General features: G+C 39.1%; 1 protein-coding gene and 1 pseudogene across 8 annotated transcripts in view; one reads left to right on the top strand and one right to left on the bottom strand.

Moving 5' to 3' along the window:
• FAM13C (family with sequence similarity 13 member C) overlaps window positions 1-17441 on the top strand; it is a 542774-nt gene that overhangs the window by 369469 nt on the left and 155864 nt on the right. The window lies entirely within an intron of this gene.
• On the bottom strand, window positions 13894-13993 carry LOC116156171 (U6 spliceosomal RNA; annotated as a pseudogene).

Below are 17441 nucleotides of genomic sequence, written 5' to 3' on the forward strand. Positions count from 1 at the left end.
CACTACAACTGCTCTGTGTATTGGTTTGCTCACAGTTCACATCTTATGTAAATGATACAGTTACATTTTATGAGTGGAAAATGAAGTAGGAATTTAATTAATGCACTGAGAATTGTACATAACTTTAGGTAACCCGTAGTTATGTTTAATATGGGGAGGTTACCCCTTGCGCCTCCTTCAGTGGAAAAAATCTATTAACTGATAGTCCCATCCATGATTGTCTCAAAAGGTGAGGATTTCAGGCCAGGAAGGCGAGAAGAGCAATATGGGGAGGGGAGAGCCTTTGACCCACCAGTGGGTCAGGCCGACCCTAAGCACTATGGTTCGATTAGAAGCATTGTGGCCAAGATACTGATAGGTCTTTATTTTTATAATCTCTCATATATTTTTCTGCCTAGGAGTGGGGGCATGGCTGAGTTGATAAAATTAGTAGCTTATGAATTTTATGTGAGTATATACAAAACTGTAATAATATGATTACATCTGTAACATAAATATTTATGAATACTATTAAAACTGTCTAAGACGCTGGGCTCACGTCCCCAAACGATCCTCATTATATTTATAGTAACCTACTTTTGGACATATGGTTAGATCAAGCAAGGAGATGGGTGAAAATAAATGGCTGGCCACCGTATTATGCCAAACTGCAGCCAGGGTGTGAAAACAAATAGTTCTTGATTTTTTTTTCTACATGGTCTAAGAATGTCACTACAAGCTAAATGAAAACTTTCCAGTGGACCCAAAGCATCTGATTTCTCACACACAGAATTGCATTATGTAATGTGCTTAGCTCCACATAAAGGCAGGGGGAAAAGATTCATTGACTTTGGATTTTGCATGCTTTCAAGCAAATGTCTAAGTACACAGTACTCACTATTCTGGGCATTTAAACAGAACTGGGGAAGGGGGCATTGTACGGGGCTAGTCATTTGAGTTCACAGATACAACTCCTCTACCTTCAACTTCGTGACCACTCCATGACTCACAGCAGATCACAAACCTAACTTGGCTTTTGAAACTAAGTGATTCCTTGTCTTCAGCCTGTAAGTCTTTAAAATCTAATACATGTCTTGGTTTTATGGCCAGAAAATCCATAATGACATGTTGTTTGTTCCCTCTACTCTGTAGAAACACTTCAGGAGCTAATTCACAGTGTCATTTGCTAAGCAGTCATGTTATTGGAGAGCTGAGATTTACAGAGAAAAACAATTGCTTAATTGATACAGAGTCATGATGAGTGAGAGGATGGTAGGCAAATGAGGGGTGACACAGGCCTCTTCAGCCAAGCTGTGTGGTTCCAGAGTGCTGCAAATTCTTGCAGTGCAAGTGGCACTCCCAGTGTCTGGCACACAAGTAGCCGTGAGCAGTGTTAAGGAGAATACAGCCCACAGTACACAGATGTGAGAGGTTGTTGCGGCACTTTGACAGGCTAGCTGTGGCCATCTTGGGTGCTGGCCAGCGAGGGGTAGATCAGTTAACCCCAGAAATGCAATGAATACTCTTTTGGTCTAAACTGATCCAAGTCCATTTTGGTTCTCAGATCTCCATGTTCCTGTCTTCTACTTCCCAGACAAATTGAACCTGTTCTCTCTTTTACTATTATTATTGGACCAGGCTCCTTTCCCCACCAAGATGCCAACTAACTGGTCTGACAAAATTGCCCTTGCCAATGGTGTCATGGGGAAATCAAGAATTCTATCAAGCCAGTTTTCTGCTTCTCATGGCCTAGACGGCCCCATGAGATCTAGTTTCCTCCTCTTATGCTACTCTCTGCCTGGTTCTATGCCACAGGCATTCTGGCTTCTTTTGCTTCTGGAATGCTCCTCACCCTCTCTCGCCTTTGACTCTTGGCACATACTTTTCTTCTGCCTGGAGCACTTCTTTCTCCAATTAATTTTTTGTTTGTTAAACCAAACTTCACTGATTCTCGAATATCCAGTACTTTACCCAGGAAGTTATTCTTGACACCCTTTGCCTCTCAGCACCCATGCTTCAGGGTCTTCCTCTGTGCTTCTCTGTAGACTTTCTCCTTGATGACAACAATTACTTGTTCAATGGACTAAGTCTCTGGGGGATGAGCTTCCTGAGTGCTGAAGTCTTTTTTGTTTACCTCTGTATCCTCAGCACTTATCCCAGGACCTGGAACATAGTGGACTTGACACATAGTTGTTGAGTTTTAATTAATAAATGAAAGTTAATAATTAATAAGTGAGAGAAGAAATGCATGATTTGCTCCAGTGGGTACGTTGCCTTTCAAAATATAGTTTGAAAGGATGCCAGTTGTTCAGGTGTGGAGTCCCCACTGGGTTTAATGGTAACCGAGAATCTTTTTATTTTTTTAATAGTGACTATACTGTACCTACCTTGATAGGTTTCATCACCAATGGGACTACTGGTATCACATCACGGTATCAATTTCAAATTACAATGCGACTCTGCCATCTACTGGTGATATGGGGTAGTACTGTGAAACCTATGACAAGACGTTTTCATTTTCTCCAGAATCTACTGGGTTGGAAAGCTAGGAGAGGCTTAGATTCCAACACACTCAACCATTTCATTTTACTAAAGGGGAAGCCATTTCCCATGGAGAGTATATGATCACCCAGGGCCATACAGCTACTCAGTGAAAGGGCCGGAACTCTAATCCAGGCTTCCTGACCAAGTCAGGCTTTTTTTGTTCTAGATGCTAACAGAAGTACATCTGGCCAACAATGCTGACTTTTTCCAAAAGAAAATAAAACAACTGAAACTTGTTCCACGTTACATGCCAGGAATCTCTTACTCCCTTGTTTAAAACTCCTCACATTCCAGAAAGCAGAGGATCTGATTTTCTGCTCTCTGTCCAAAGATTTCCTGGATCTGAAGACAGCTGTATGGGATCATGTGGGAAAGATTAGACTTACAAAACTTGGAATTTCACACCAAAAAGTTAGACAGAGATGTGGAGCAGGGTGTGTGTTGCATGCCATTGGCTTGCCTGCCATCAGCAAGACTTGGGAGGGATTAGAAACACTCCAGAAATTTGTGTTCCGAGAAGCCGTCATCTTTAATGGAAAAACTGACAAACCATAACTGAAAAAGCTAGGGACTGCCACCCTAATCAGAATAGACAGCATTGGTGTAAAACGTTCCAGAAAGCTCCCCTCTGTAAACCTGTCAGACTTGGCTACAGAAGCATTAGGTTTTGCAACATATACATATTTTTATTTTTTTAGCTACCCCATGGGACTGGATTTAGCCATAGTCATCTTTTTTATCGGTGTGGTTTGCATGAAAATATGCCTTTCAACATTCCGGGGATCAGTGCAGAGTCCAAACAAACCAAACCTCTCAGTACCTGCCAGCAGGAGTTTCATCTTTCCTAACAAGGCTCAGAACTGAGCACTTCAGGGACTGGGCTTCTGAAACAAAGGGAAAAAAAAAAAGATGTGGCTGTCTGGAAGTTCTCACTGGGTACTTCAGAAAAACTTACCTGAAACTCTTTGGCTCTGAATGTACTTTAAAAAAAAATCTTCTTTACTCAAAACAGTGCCACCAGCTCATGAACATGTTCAGGCTTATCACTTTGTTCCATAAATTGAAAAAGTAACTACTTCACATTCCTGGGACAAACCAGGGGAGGAAAATAGTACAGGGTCCCAAAGAGTTAAGGATCATCTAGGGTACCATTTTGGTCCCTTCAGTGATGGGACAAAAAAAAAAATCTTCTTGATAAAAAGGAAAACACTAAGGGAAATGTCAGTATTCACTCCATCAGTCTTTTCTCATGATCATCTCTCCTCCAGTCTCAACCACTAGCGTGGTGAGTGATGCTTATCATTTCACCATCCCCAGATGTGATCAAGAATGACCTTAGTTTGCATCTGAATCTCTGTGCACCCTTTCCATCTTCACACAGTGCCCATGGCTGAGAGCACTATCCTGATGGCAGAATTTTAGAGCACTGCATTGAGGTCCTGGAGACTTTAGCTCCTCAGAGAAGGAAAGACTGAGAACATTCACCCAGAGTTTCAGTGTGGTGGTTGTATGAGGACAAGGAGATCCAAATAAGCATCCAAGACCGGGTGAATGTTCTTGTGACTTGACCACTCCTGACTTTTCCCTCTTGGGGATGAACTCAGAGTTCTTGGAATTCTGGGACTCTAAATTATGTTTGAATGTCCCCAATAGCCTAGAGTGACAATTTCCCCCTTGCAAGACCCATGAGGGATGGAACAGCATCCCCTCCTCTGTCCTTTCTCTGATCTACATTAAGGAGATGCAGGCAACTAGAGCCCCTGGTTCTCCCTTTCTAGCCCTCCCATCATCCCACACCTGCCAACATATTTCCTTGTATCTCCACCTACTCCAACTATCAGCTACATTTACTCCACGCTCATTTTCATCTCTTCCCTGACTCACACTGTTATTTCAGAGTCATCATTCAAGATCAAACAGTCCAAAATAGCCTTGCAGACTTGCCTTGAGGCACCAGGCTCAAAAAAATTATTAACTGGACTTAATCCTCCTTCCTGGCCCTATAAATAGGGTGTGATGGTAGTGTGATTTTCATGCTGAAAATAACATAAACACTACACTTTTGAGAATTTTTGTATCTACCCTTAAATTGTGCCTAACTTAGTTTAGGCCTAGTTTAAGTGATTTCAAAAGAAATTCATATGTTGAGTTCATTCATATGTAACAACCCAATAATGCTGTTTTCAAAATAAGAATAGTCAGCTTCTACTAATGTTTAACAGTGTGGGCTCTGGCCTCAGCTGCCTGGGTTCACATTTGACACCTCTGAGCTGGGAGACCCATGCAAGTTACTTAACCCCACTAAAACCCAGCTTCTTCATTTATAAAATGCAGATAATAACAGTACTTCCCTATCAGACTGTTAGGATTAAATGAGATAATGCACAAAATGTAGTTAGCATAGTATCATGTGCATTGTAAATTCTATTGTTTAAATATATAAGACCGTCATTTTATATGGCAGACATTTCAACATGCAGTATCGCATTTAATCATGATAACTCCGTAGTGTAGGTACAGTCGTCCCTCTGTATCCAGAGGGATAGTGCCAGGACCGCCGCAGATACCAAAATGCCTGGATGCTCGAGTCCTTTATACAAAGTGATGAAGTGGGCCCTCCACATCCCCACGCCTGGCATCCCAGGATTCAACCCACCCTGGATCAATCTGCGGTTGGTTGGCCCCGCGGATAGAGGGTTGACTGTTCTTTGTCCCCATTTTGTAGACTGCTCGCTCTCTCCTGGAGGTAAAACTTTTTGCACAGCTTTCTCAAGGAGTATTTGCTCAGCCACACATCCTAGAGTCTGAAGGGGCCTCCTCACTCCACAGTGACATTTGCGCACTACTGTTCTTTTACCCTCTTGTAAAAGCCCCTGCTCCACCAAGACTCCTGCTTTTGGCTTTACCATCTTCTACTGCTCTTTGTCACTATTATCTACCAAATCATGGTCTCTATCCCCAGATTCTAATGTCACCATCCCATGTGACTTCATTTATGTTAATACCCAGCATCCTGGCTGCTGGGTTCCTTGAACTCTTCATCTTCTGTCATCTTCACTCCACTCCCAACTTGGGTCATGTGTTTTTATTGCCACTCCATGGACCTTGTTACCACCCAGAACAATTCTGCCTTCAAAATCAACAACTCAGACATGTCACAACTCTTATCCTTCCAAGTGGTACACACTGTTATTTCTGTAAAACCAGCTCCTTGAATTCATTGGACCACCCTCACAATTTCTCACTTATCAGTGTACTCATTCCTCACTTCCTTCCCTGTTCTACTTATATTCAGTGTTCGTTTACTTCGACCACTCTCATTAATTTCCTCAATTCCCTTGCCCCACTATCCTTTTGTCAAACCTACTTGGCTTCTCAATGAATCCAAATATCGACCAAGGTTGCTGAGCATGGTTGCAGAAAAAGCATCAGGGCAGAGTCTTGTCATTATGTGCTCATTGTCAGCATCTTCAACAGGACGTGACACACTGCCCAGAAATTCAGTTGAGTTTTCACCAGTTCTCTCTTCTATTCTCTACAGTGAGGACTACATACTTTCTCCATTGTCCTTAATTCTTTGACTTCCTCACATCCCTCAGTACTCAAAACAGGTGGCATCAACTCCTACCTCACAGAGATGATAGAGACCCTCAGAGGAGACAATCTCCAACTTCCCACCATCACACTGACAGACCCATGCACTTATGCAGACTTTCTTCCACCTTGCCTCCTGTCACTATAGAAGAGAGGCCCTTCTTTCTAGTTAGGGTTTAACCCTGCACCATCCCCTGCCCTGCTTTATCAGGGAGGGACCTTGCTTTATAAATTATCTCCTCTCCTATCTTAAATTTTTTGCTTTATACTGAATCTTTCCCTCCAGCTTTTAACTGAATTCAAGACTTTTTAAAAATCACTTAACACTGAAAACAGCCCTGAAATGCATATTTGCCCTTCTCAGTTTCACAGACAAGAAATAGCAGGCTCATGGAGATTAATGAGGGAAAGATAGAAAAGCGTCCGAGCCCTGTATGCAGCGCCTTTCATCACGGTGCCTTGCTGTGTTCTATGGCAGCTGGTCCCACCTCGGCTCTCCTCTGTGGGCTGTGTAGATCTCTCTATTTCAGGTATCTTCGCTACAGGATTGGATTGATTTCTTGGCAAGCCAGTCTGCTGATCAATGCTCCAACATTATGACTTCCTCCCAGGCCCCAAATGATAAAGGGAAATAGTTGGGTAGACCTAATCTGTACTTTGGTTGCTCCATCAGTAAAGTGTAACTGGTAATATATCTTCTTTCCACCTTCCATCAGCGTTCTCCTTCTACTCCCTGCCTCCATTTCTCATCAGTAACGTAATAGAGATGGCATATCTCTCCCCCATGGAAGGTTTTCAATGGCTGAGGGGGCAGGTGCTACATAAATGCTCAATATATCCATCTTTTTTGGGATGCTGACTCCTTGCCTGAGCTGACAGAAAATTGTGATGTGGATGGGGCTGGGTGCATTTTCTTTAGAAGGGAAAAAATAGAGCAAGGAGGAGGAAAATTAGGTAAGCATCTGGAAAATTAGGAGAAAAGTAAGAATGTGGCCAAACAATTAAATCCACATCCACTGCTGCAGCTATTTGTGTCTGCCCGTTGTTAGTCTTAGACCCCAAGGAAACAAGGAGGCGTATAGAGTGCAGGATTTTATTAAAGGAAAGAGAACTAGAAGTGAAGAGGAAGTGAGGGGAGTGTGAGTCTTACAAGGGAGATAAAAAGAACAGATTAAAAAAAGAAACATAAGCCAACAAAGCTAATCTCTCCTTGTCAAAAATAGTAGGAGACTACCTGTCAGTGTTTGGTCCTTAAATTTTACCTTTCCAGTAAAGGTAGTAAAGCCTCTAAAATATAGGACTAAGCCAAAACAAAAACAAAAAACCCAAAGAAAACAAGAGACTTAAATGAAAAGTTATTTTCCTTTAAACAAAGGAGTAATTGGAAATCCTGAGAGAAAATTAAATTTGAAACTAAATTGATGTGAAGTCTAAAGCTTAAAAGTGTAGATAGTCTTGTCAAATCCTGGGTTTTCAGTTAAGTAGCTATGTGACATTGATCACGTTGCACTGAACCTATCCGAGTATCAGTTTTCTAGTTTATAAAATTATGGAGATTGACCAGATCCACTATTCTCAAACTTTGAGTTATGTTCCGTTAAGAATCACTTATTTTAATGAGTGCTGTTTCTGAGGAAGATTGACTGAGCATGGGAACAGTGTGGAAAGAGGACAAAAGTTTGAGAAATGCTGGACTGTCTCAAAGATTTCTTCTATAAAATACAGAACAAGATAATTTCAAGAACTGGTTTGGGACCAGTTTCATCTTTAGTAACTCATATAAGTCAGTTGGAAGGAATATATGTAGAATCTGTCATATCTTTTTTATGTGCATGTAACTGAAAATCAAATTTAAGAGAAGGATGGCACTATCTGGCAGAAAATAGGCTTGGCAGAATCTGTAGGAAGTCAAACTCCCTTTGATCTTGGTGTGTGTCTTCAGATATACAATGAAGAGGAAGCAGATTGCTTTTTAATTACTGGTACAGGGGTTAAGTTGCCTGGGGTCAGGGAGCACCATGGAGAACAATGAAAAGCAATCAGCCCTCAGCCATTCTCTTTGTCAATAAGCCACAAAGACCGGAGACCAGCTTCAGCCCCCAAATAGCAGAGCACTGGCAAGGGAATCAATTCAAACTGGAAAAGAGAAACCAGAACCTTGTTCAAAAACGTGGCAGACACACAGGGCCTTCCATCCATGATGTGGTCTTTGCTTACCTCATCAGAGTCATCCCTGCCTGTGGTAGGAGGAATGATGACCCACCCACCCCCACCCAAAGATGCCTACACTCTAATCCCCAGAACCTGTTACCTTGCATGGCAAAAGGGGTTTTGCAGATATGATTAAGGTTACAGACATTGAAATAAGTGTGTTATCCTGGATTATCCAGGTAAGCCCATTCCAATGGCATGAATCATTAAAAAGTAGGGAAACCTTTCCTGGCTTTGGTCAGAGAAAGATGTGCACCAAAAGCAGGGTCACATGATGTTATGTTGCTGGCTTTGAAGATCAAAGAAGGAAGCCACAAGCCGAGGAATGTGGGTGGCCTCTAGAAGCTGGACAGCACAAGAAAATGGATTCTCCCTCACAGCCTCCACAAGGGAATGTGGGTGCTGTCATACTCACCAGACTAACCGACACCCCTAGTATTTTAATGATCCCCCTGATTCTTGGAATAACTAACCTAATTGTGCACTTGGGGCAATTCTCTGGTCTTCTACCCACTCTAGGGACATTCTTCATATTTGGGAAAGATTCCTGGCTGCGCAGCCACCAACTGCTTTGGGAATCTGTCTCCAAATAATCTCCTTCATACTTGTTGGCCAGCTTTTGACTTGATGAGGCTTGGTCACGCATCTTGAATGAGAAGGTAAATCCAAACCTTTTTTTAACATAGGTTGTAGGTACAGCATCAAAAATCAAAAGGGGAGGAGAAGGGTAAATTAGGAGTTTGGGATTAGCAGATACAAACTACTATATATAGGTAAACAACAAGGTCCTACTGTATAGCACAGGGAACTCTACTCAATACCTTGTAATAACCTATAATGGAAAAGAAGATAAAAAGGAGTATACATATGTGTATGTGTGTATAACCAAATTGCTATGCTGTAAACTAGAAATTAACACAACATTGAAAATCAACTACACTTCACTTAAAACAAATAATTTAAGAAACTGGCAGAGAGAGAAGGCACAGTATGGTGACCAATAAGACAGTTCCAGAAAAAGGAATTACTGCCTCTCTGTGCCTGAGGCTCAAGAAAGGTTACAGAGATGAAAATAAGGAGACAAAAAGAGAAAATGAGAGAGAAAAAGTAGTTTGACTAAATGTTTACATGGATCTTGGATCTTTTCTGCCATTAACATGTTTTACTGCAAATTCTTCATAACAGCCATTGCTTTTGGGCACTTCTCTGACACGTGGTGTATCATTAAGCCTCATCAATGTCCATCCCCAGTAAATAAGGGGCTGGGGTCGGGGTGGGCAGCAGACAGGACTAGTTCAGTCCTCTTTTCCCAGAATTCCCAGGAATCCCATGGAATTTAACAGGTGTTCCAAAATAAGGGGTTACATGAGCAGAAATAATTTAAGAAAAGAGAATGCTGGGTTAAATCAAAGAAAAATTAAGCAGATTTCTTTGCTGTAAGACTTACCTGAAACTTGACTATTCTAACATGCTCTATGACTCAAAGAGGACAGTTTGTGTTACAAAAACCATTTTATCAAAGGAACATCTATTAACATCTTGATGTTCAGTTTAGAAAACACTATCCTAAATATTCCCACAAAACACCCTAAGCTGAAATATAGTAGTCTGTCAATAAACACTTGACACAAACAGTGAATGAGAGCCAAAATTTCCAAAATGACCAACCAAAATCTTTTACTACAACATTTTGCTATTAGATGTGGGTGCAATCTAAATGTCCATCAACAAATGACTGGATAAAGACTGGTTCATGTATACAATGGAATATTACTCAGCCATAAAAAAGAATGAAATAATGCCACTTGCTGCAACATGGATGGATTATCATATTTTGTTTTGTTTTGGTTTGGTTTTTTTGGTGGGGAGAGGTATTTAGGTTTACTCATTGGTTTATTCTTAGAGGAGGTGCTGGGGGTTGAACTCAGGACCTCATGCATGCTAAGCATGTGCTCTACCATTGAGCCATACCCTCCCCCCTGAGATTATCATATTAAGTGAAGCAAGTCAGACAAAGACCAGTATCATATGATATCACTTATATGTGGAATCTGAAGAAAAAAGATATGAATTCTGTTTACAAACCAAAAACAGACTCACGGACATAGAAAAAAAACCATGGTTACCAAAGGGGAAAGGGCAGGGAGGGATAAATTAGGGGTTTGTTAAAAGACACACTTTACTGTTTATAAAATAGATAAACAACAAGGACCTACTGTATAGCACAAGGGACTATATTCAATTTCTTGTAATAACATATAATGGAAAAGAATCTGAAAAGAAAAAAATATATATGTGTATATATATCTATAACTGGATCATTTTGCTGTACTCCTGAAACTGACATTATAAATCAACCACACTTTAACAAAAAATTTTTTTAAAAAGGAAATTCAAATGGACTTCATGAATCTACTTTTCTCAGGTCAACAAACTTCTCAGGTTGAAGAAAACATTTGCAGGCAGTTAAACTGACTACTTGGGTCCAGAGCTTAGTGCCAACTAGTCAAAATAGGCTAACCATTTCTAACACCAGTTACAAACAATATTCTTAACAGTTTCAGTTATTGTTTAATTCATCTTTGAGAGGAAGAGAAAATGACATCAAACAGAAGGCATTTGAGGAGATACTGGTAAGAACCAGCAGCATCTAATTACAAAGTCTTGATATGTGACAAGTGGAATGCCATCCAAAACAACCTCAGACAAAAACACAACAAAAGTCTGGCCAAGGCCAATTAATCAAGGGTAAAATCACAGAGAGCATTCGAGGTCTTTGGCCCTACTTCCAGCCTTACTTCTGGGACTTTCAAACTATTTGAAACTAACCCCTTTCAATGACTATTGAACCTATTCCTATTTTCTGAAGACAAGAGATTCTTCAAGGCTTTGTCAAGCTCAGTCAAATAACAAAATTGATTAGGCAGCAGGTTTGATGTTTTCTTCTAACATTGAGTCAACTGCATTGACTGGTTGTTTTTGTTTCCTATCAATATAGACTAAGTGACATGAATAGCCAATATTTTCTCCTCCCGGTATTTTCTCCAGGGTTTTCTTTGTTTCTTTATGAAAACAAAAATGTTTATGCTCTGTTCTTTCCTGGGTGGTCATGATGAAAAATATCATCCATATGAGGACTCCCCTGACTTCAGAAGTCCTTATTGTTCTTTGTGATTTTCTGCCACACGACTGGAAGCTTATATCGACAATATAACAGCTTAATTATATGCTACCTTCTTTTGTCCTCTAATGGTTATTGGTCTGGTCTCCCTAGTGCATCCGATTGTCCTGCTGTGACTTCAGGAGAAAGTGGCAGATGGGCTGCTCCAATTTTAGGGCCCTGATGTTGTCATGATAATGATCCATTCAGTAACAGGTCAATTTCAGCCCTGACCCTTATTGTGCCCACATTCATAGAAGCCTGGGCATAAAAATATCAAGAATCAGTGAGAACAAAACTAGAAGTCAAGTTGCAGGAACTGGGACATATAGGAGTGGAGACAGCTGGGATTCTGGATCAGTACCAGAGTGCATCTGTCACTGCTGGGGCAGCAGGATCACATATCTGGGACAGTGGCAGATACTAGCTGTCTTTCCTCTCACTACTTCCTGCATCTCTCCACCTTCATCCCACAGTCTTCCCTTTATTGCTCCCTACACTCCTGCCTCTTGCCAAGGTAATTTAAATGTTGCTTGTTTCACCTCAAACTGGCAAAGAGAAAACAGCGATGAAATCAACTATGGGAGTCCAGAGAGTCAAAGTGAAAGAAACAAGACAGGCAGTAGCTCACTGATTACCTTTTCTCACTGCCTTCTCCCTGCTTCAGGCACCTGTACTCATTACACCAAGCTGATTACACTGACCATAACTAACATACTCAAGATGACCCTTTTGCTCTCCTTGTTTCACTTCCTGGAATGTCAGGTCTTCCTTTTCTGTGTCTGGTAGGTTTTGCTACCTAACATTAGAGACCCAACTCAATTGTACATTCTCTGCAAAGATCTGTTCCTCCAGAACAAATAAACTGCATGTAATCAAAGCCCTATCCTAATACAACATTGTAAATCAACTATACTTCAGTGAAAAAACAAACAAAACCCTATCCTTATGCTTCTGCAGTGTATACTGTGCTAGCATTTAACAGAGTACTGGGCACTAGTAGAAGAGTTTGTGTAACAATCATGCTAATTTTCTTCAGCATTTAGTGGAATTTGCCTGTGAAACCATCTGGCTCTGGGATCTCCTTTTTTAGTTACAGGAGTATCCAGATTTTCTATTTCTCTTTATCAAAATATTTGTATATTTTATGCATATTGTGAAATTTATCAGCATATAGTTGCCATAATATTTAATTATTTTTGAATGTAGAATTTGTATTGGTGTCCCCTGTTCTGTTTCTAACATTGATAATTTCTGTTTTCTATTGATCTGTCTTGGTAGTGGCTTTACAATTTTATTAATCTTCCCAGAGAACCAATTTTTAACTTTCTTGCTTTTTCCCATTGTGTACTTGTTCATTATTTAACTGATTTCTAGTCTTTTCCTTCTTATTTACTTCTTTTCACTTTCTTTAAGTATTGTTTCTTCTTCTGTTTCTTCTTGAGATGTTTGCTCAAATGAGTGATTTTCAGCATGTCTTCTTTTCTAAGACAAACATTTAAGACTACATTTTTCTGCTTTGGTTACATCCTCACATCTTGATATGTTACACTTTGTCATAAAGTTAAAAGCATTTTCTATTTTAGACTGTGATTTCAAATTTGGCCCATGGGTTTTTAGAAGTATATTACTTAATTTCCTAAATTAGGGACTTCTTTGTTTTGCTCTTTTTCTGTTTTTGATTTTTAGTTTAATTTCACTCTTGTCAGAGTACATAGTATTAATTTTTTTCTTTTTTTCCTTACATCATTACAGAATATTGGCTATATTCCCCATGTTGTACAATAACCCAATATCAAATTTTCATCCTTTTGAAATTTGTTAAGATTTCCTTAACGACTGAACATACGTCTGTTTTAGCAAATATCCCATTTGTGCTTGAAATGAATACTTTTTGTAGTTTTGTGGTGTACTGTTCTATGTAGGTCAATTAATTCAAGTTCATTAATATGTTGTTGAGATTGTCTATATCCTTATTGGTCATTTCTCTTTCTCTTTTTCTTCCTTTCTTGCTTGCTTGCTTGCTTGCTTGCTTCCTTTTGATGCTTTCTTCCTTTTGATGCTTTCTTGCTTGCTTTTGTCTGCTTGTTCTATTTATCACAAAGACTATTGAGTTAAAAGTAGACAAGTCAGTGATCTTGGATTTGTCATTTTCTCATTTCTTTTTATTTTATTTTATTTTATTTTATTTTATTTTGTGTGTGTGTAATTTCTTATTGAGTTATAGTAGGTTTACAATGTTGTGTCAATTTCTGGTGCACAGCACAATGCTTCAGTCATACATGAATATACATATATTCATTTCAATATTCTTTTTCACTGTGAGCTACTACAAGATCTTGAATGTATTTCCCTGTGCTATACAGTATAAACTTGTTTATCTATTCTGTATATACTTGTCAGTAAAGAATATGGAATGCTTCACGAGTTTGCGTGTCATCCTTGCGCAGGGGCCATGCTAATCTCTGTATTGTTCCAATTTTAGTATATGTGCTGCCAAAGCAAGTGCTTTTTTATTTTTTAGATTTTTTCTTTATATAATGTGTGCCTATCATCTTATGGTAAAATATCTCTTTATCTCTAGTAATGTGCTATTGCCTTAGAATTTACTCTGTCTTATATTGGAATAGTTATCTCAGCTTTCTTCTGGTTAGTGTTGCATGATATACTTTCTTTTTATTTTTACCTGTGCTTTATATTTAAATTTTGTACCATGTAAGAAGCATATATATGGATTTTGTTTTGTATATACACTCTAGCAATCTCTGTCTCTTAATCGAAGTATTTACCTCATTTATATTTAACTTAATTACTGATAAATTTGGGTTTAAATCTACTACATGATTATTTTCTATTCATTGCATCTATTTTTGTTTTTATCCTTTTTTTGTGCCTTTTTAAAAAAATCAAATGTCTTTAAAACTATTTTCCTATTTTCTTCTTTAAGAATGGTGTTAGTGGTTATCTTAGACATTTCAAGGTGCATTGTTAATTTATGAAAGTCTTCCTAACAGTAGTTATTTTACTGCTTCCCAGATACATCACTGCAACTCTCTTTATTGTTCCCCATAGCCATCTACGCGATTGTTCTCATGGATTATAGCACTCTATATATTTTAAACCATAGAAGATTTTGTAATTGTTTTTCTCAATCATCAATATTTATTTAGATTTCCTCACTCTCCCCACCCACAGTGATCTTCATTCCTTCTTGAATTATTTTATTTCCATATGAGGTCATATTTTTCTTTTTCTGCATAAAATAAAATTTTCATTTTAGTAGTTTTTTAGTGCAGGTCTTTTGGAAGCAAATTCTCTCATTTTTGTTTGTCTAAACCTGTCTCTATTTTACTTTATCTTAGAGGACATCTTTAGTATATTCAGAATTTGAAATTGACAATTATTTTTCCCAACACTTTAAATATAGCAATCAATTTACCGAATTCTGGCATTCAACATTTTTGTTGAAAAGACAACTGTCAATCTTATTGTTTTGAAGGAGGATGTCTATTTTATTGTTGTTACTTTAAAGATTTTTCCCTGAGTATTTTGTTTTTTATCAATTTGAATATTTTCTGTCTAGATGTGGTCTTCTTTGTGTTAATCCTGCTTGGGGTTTAGAGCACTTCTTGACTATGTAAGCGTAATGTTTTCTGACTTACAGAAAATTCCTTACTAATATTTTTTCAAATGAGTTGTTTCTGTTTCCTTCCATCTCTTCTCCTGGAACTCCTACTACACGTGGTAGTCATCTTAACCATCTACCATATATTTCTTAAATTCCTTCTGTATTTTCAATTCTTTTCTTATCTGTGTGTTTAGATTTGGATATTTTCTACTACCCTATATTTCAGTTTAATGACCTATTTTTACTCCATGTGTGATCTGCTGAATGCATAGTAACTGATACCGTATTTTTAAGTTTTACAATTTCCATTTGACTGTTCTTTTTTATAGATAACCAGTTTTCTGGCAAAGCTATCTTTTAAAAAATCTTCTTGATCATATTAATCATAGTTACTTTAAATTTCCTGTATCATAGCTGAACCTGTTTCTATTATTTGCTTTTTATTTTGCGTTTTTAGTCTGTTCCTGATTCTTGGCATTCTTAGTAATTTTTCCTTGACTATTCAACATTTTGCGTGAACAATTTGTAGAATGTCTGGGTGAAGTGATCTTTCTCTTTGGAGGATTTAATTTTGTCTGACAGGCAGGTGAGTATGTGAATATCAACTTCAGTCAAGGCTGGGCTTAAAGCTTTGTTAGAACTAGTTTGTGGCATAATAAAGATGGCCTCAAATTCTTTTACACTTTTCCCACCCAGTTGAAGGGTTTAGGTCTTCTCTGACAACTGGATGGGCTCTGGAACTGCTTTGACCAATATAATATGGTAGAAGTGATGCTGTGCCATTTTGGACCAAGATTATAAAAGATTGCCAGCTCTACTTCCTGTCTCTTGAGATGTCCACTCTGGGAAAAACCTGTCACCATATAAGAAGTCCAACTACACTGAGATTTCCATGTGTGAGGAAGCCCAAACTAGTCATGTGGAGAGGATTCCTATAGAGATAAATGCTCAGCAACTCCCCACCTACTCCAGACTTCCCAACCCAGGCTCCAGACACGTGAGTGAAGAAGCTTTCAAATGAGTCCAGTATCAAACACTATCTGGCTGCATATGAAGGACACCAAACAAAAACCACCCAACTGAATCTGTCAACCTCTTGAACTGTGAGAGATAATAATAAGTCACTGTCTTCAGTCCCTAACTTCTGAGAAAGGTTGGAAAACAGTAAGAGATAAGGGGAACATTGTCTACTTCAGGACTGTCTTTATTGCTGTTGTTTAGCCCTAGCCCTCAGTGCATTCCCCTTCTGGAGTCTCAGCTAAAAGCATGAGAGTGTTTTCCAAGGCTTCTCTACCTTGTTGAGCCCTGAACCCCAACTTCTGTCTACCCAGTGTTAGATGACTGCCAAAATCTCTGCTCAGCTACTTAGCTTCCCAGTTGTTGCTGTCTACTGTTTTCTTCAGAGATATGGCTTACTTTATCTTACATGAGCACAGCTAGGATCTGAAGGATGTCTCAGGGAAAATTTCACACAGAATTTCAGGCTCATTTCTCCAAGATTCCCTTCTTTCCAGGACTCTGGGTCTTCAATTCCTTGCTATCTTGGCAGCCTCAAGCTCCAATATCTGTTTCCTCACCTAATGAGAATGTCAAAATTCCAGGCTGTGTCAACCTGCTAGGCTTCTATTCCTTGATCTATAAATTGGCAAATGACCCAGGGTAAGATGTGGAAGTAAATGTGGGCTCTCTTCAGCACCTCATTTCTCTCAGAGTTCTTGGCCCTTCGAGTGTTGGCTGACTTGGCTGCTCCCCAGTATCTTCAAACTGTTGTTTTATCCAGCTTTTACAGTTTGTCTTGGCAGGAGAATTAGTTTGATACAAGTCATTCCATGATGCCAGAAACAGAAGTCCTAGTGATCAGGCAGCTTTCCTGACCCACTACTTATGACCATTAGATACTCAAATACTCTTAATAGTCTTGGATACTCTTTGATCCTTTCTTTAAATCTTGTATAGGCTGGACTTATGACTCTGCCTGCTTGCTTCTAAACACCCCCAACATATTCACAACTTTCAGAGCACAGAGACTCATGACCGGATGCTAGTTTGGGTGAACTTTCAGCCATGGTATGGTTGAAAGGAGAGACTTGCTTATCATATTTCACTTCTTTTGCTGATGTGTCCCATCCTGCCTTGCTAACCAGCATACCACACTGGTAAACTATTCTGAATCCAAATATCACATCTTTCACCCATTTTGTGCAGTGGGAAACTGCATTCCAAGAATTATTCTGAAAAATGTTAATCATCATCATCACTACCATCATCATTATCACCATCATCATCATCATCATCATCATCATCTACTCACTGAAAATATGTGGA

Source organism: Camelus dromedarius, chromosome 8, assembly GCF_036321535.1.
Source record: "Camelus dromedarius isolate mCamDro1 chromosome 8, mCamDro1.pat, whole genome shotgun sequence".
NCBI classification, from domain to species: domain Eukaryota; kingdom Metazoa; phylum Chordata; class Mammalia; order Artiodactyla; family Camelidae; genus Camelus; species Camelus dromedarius.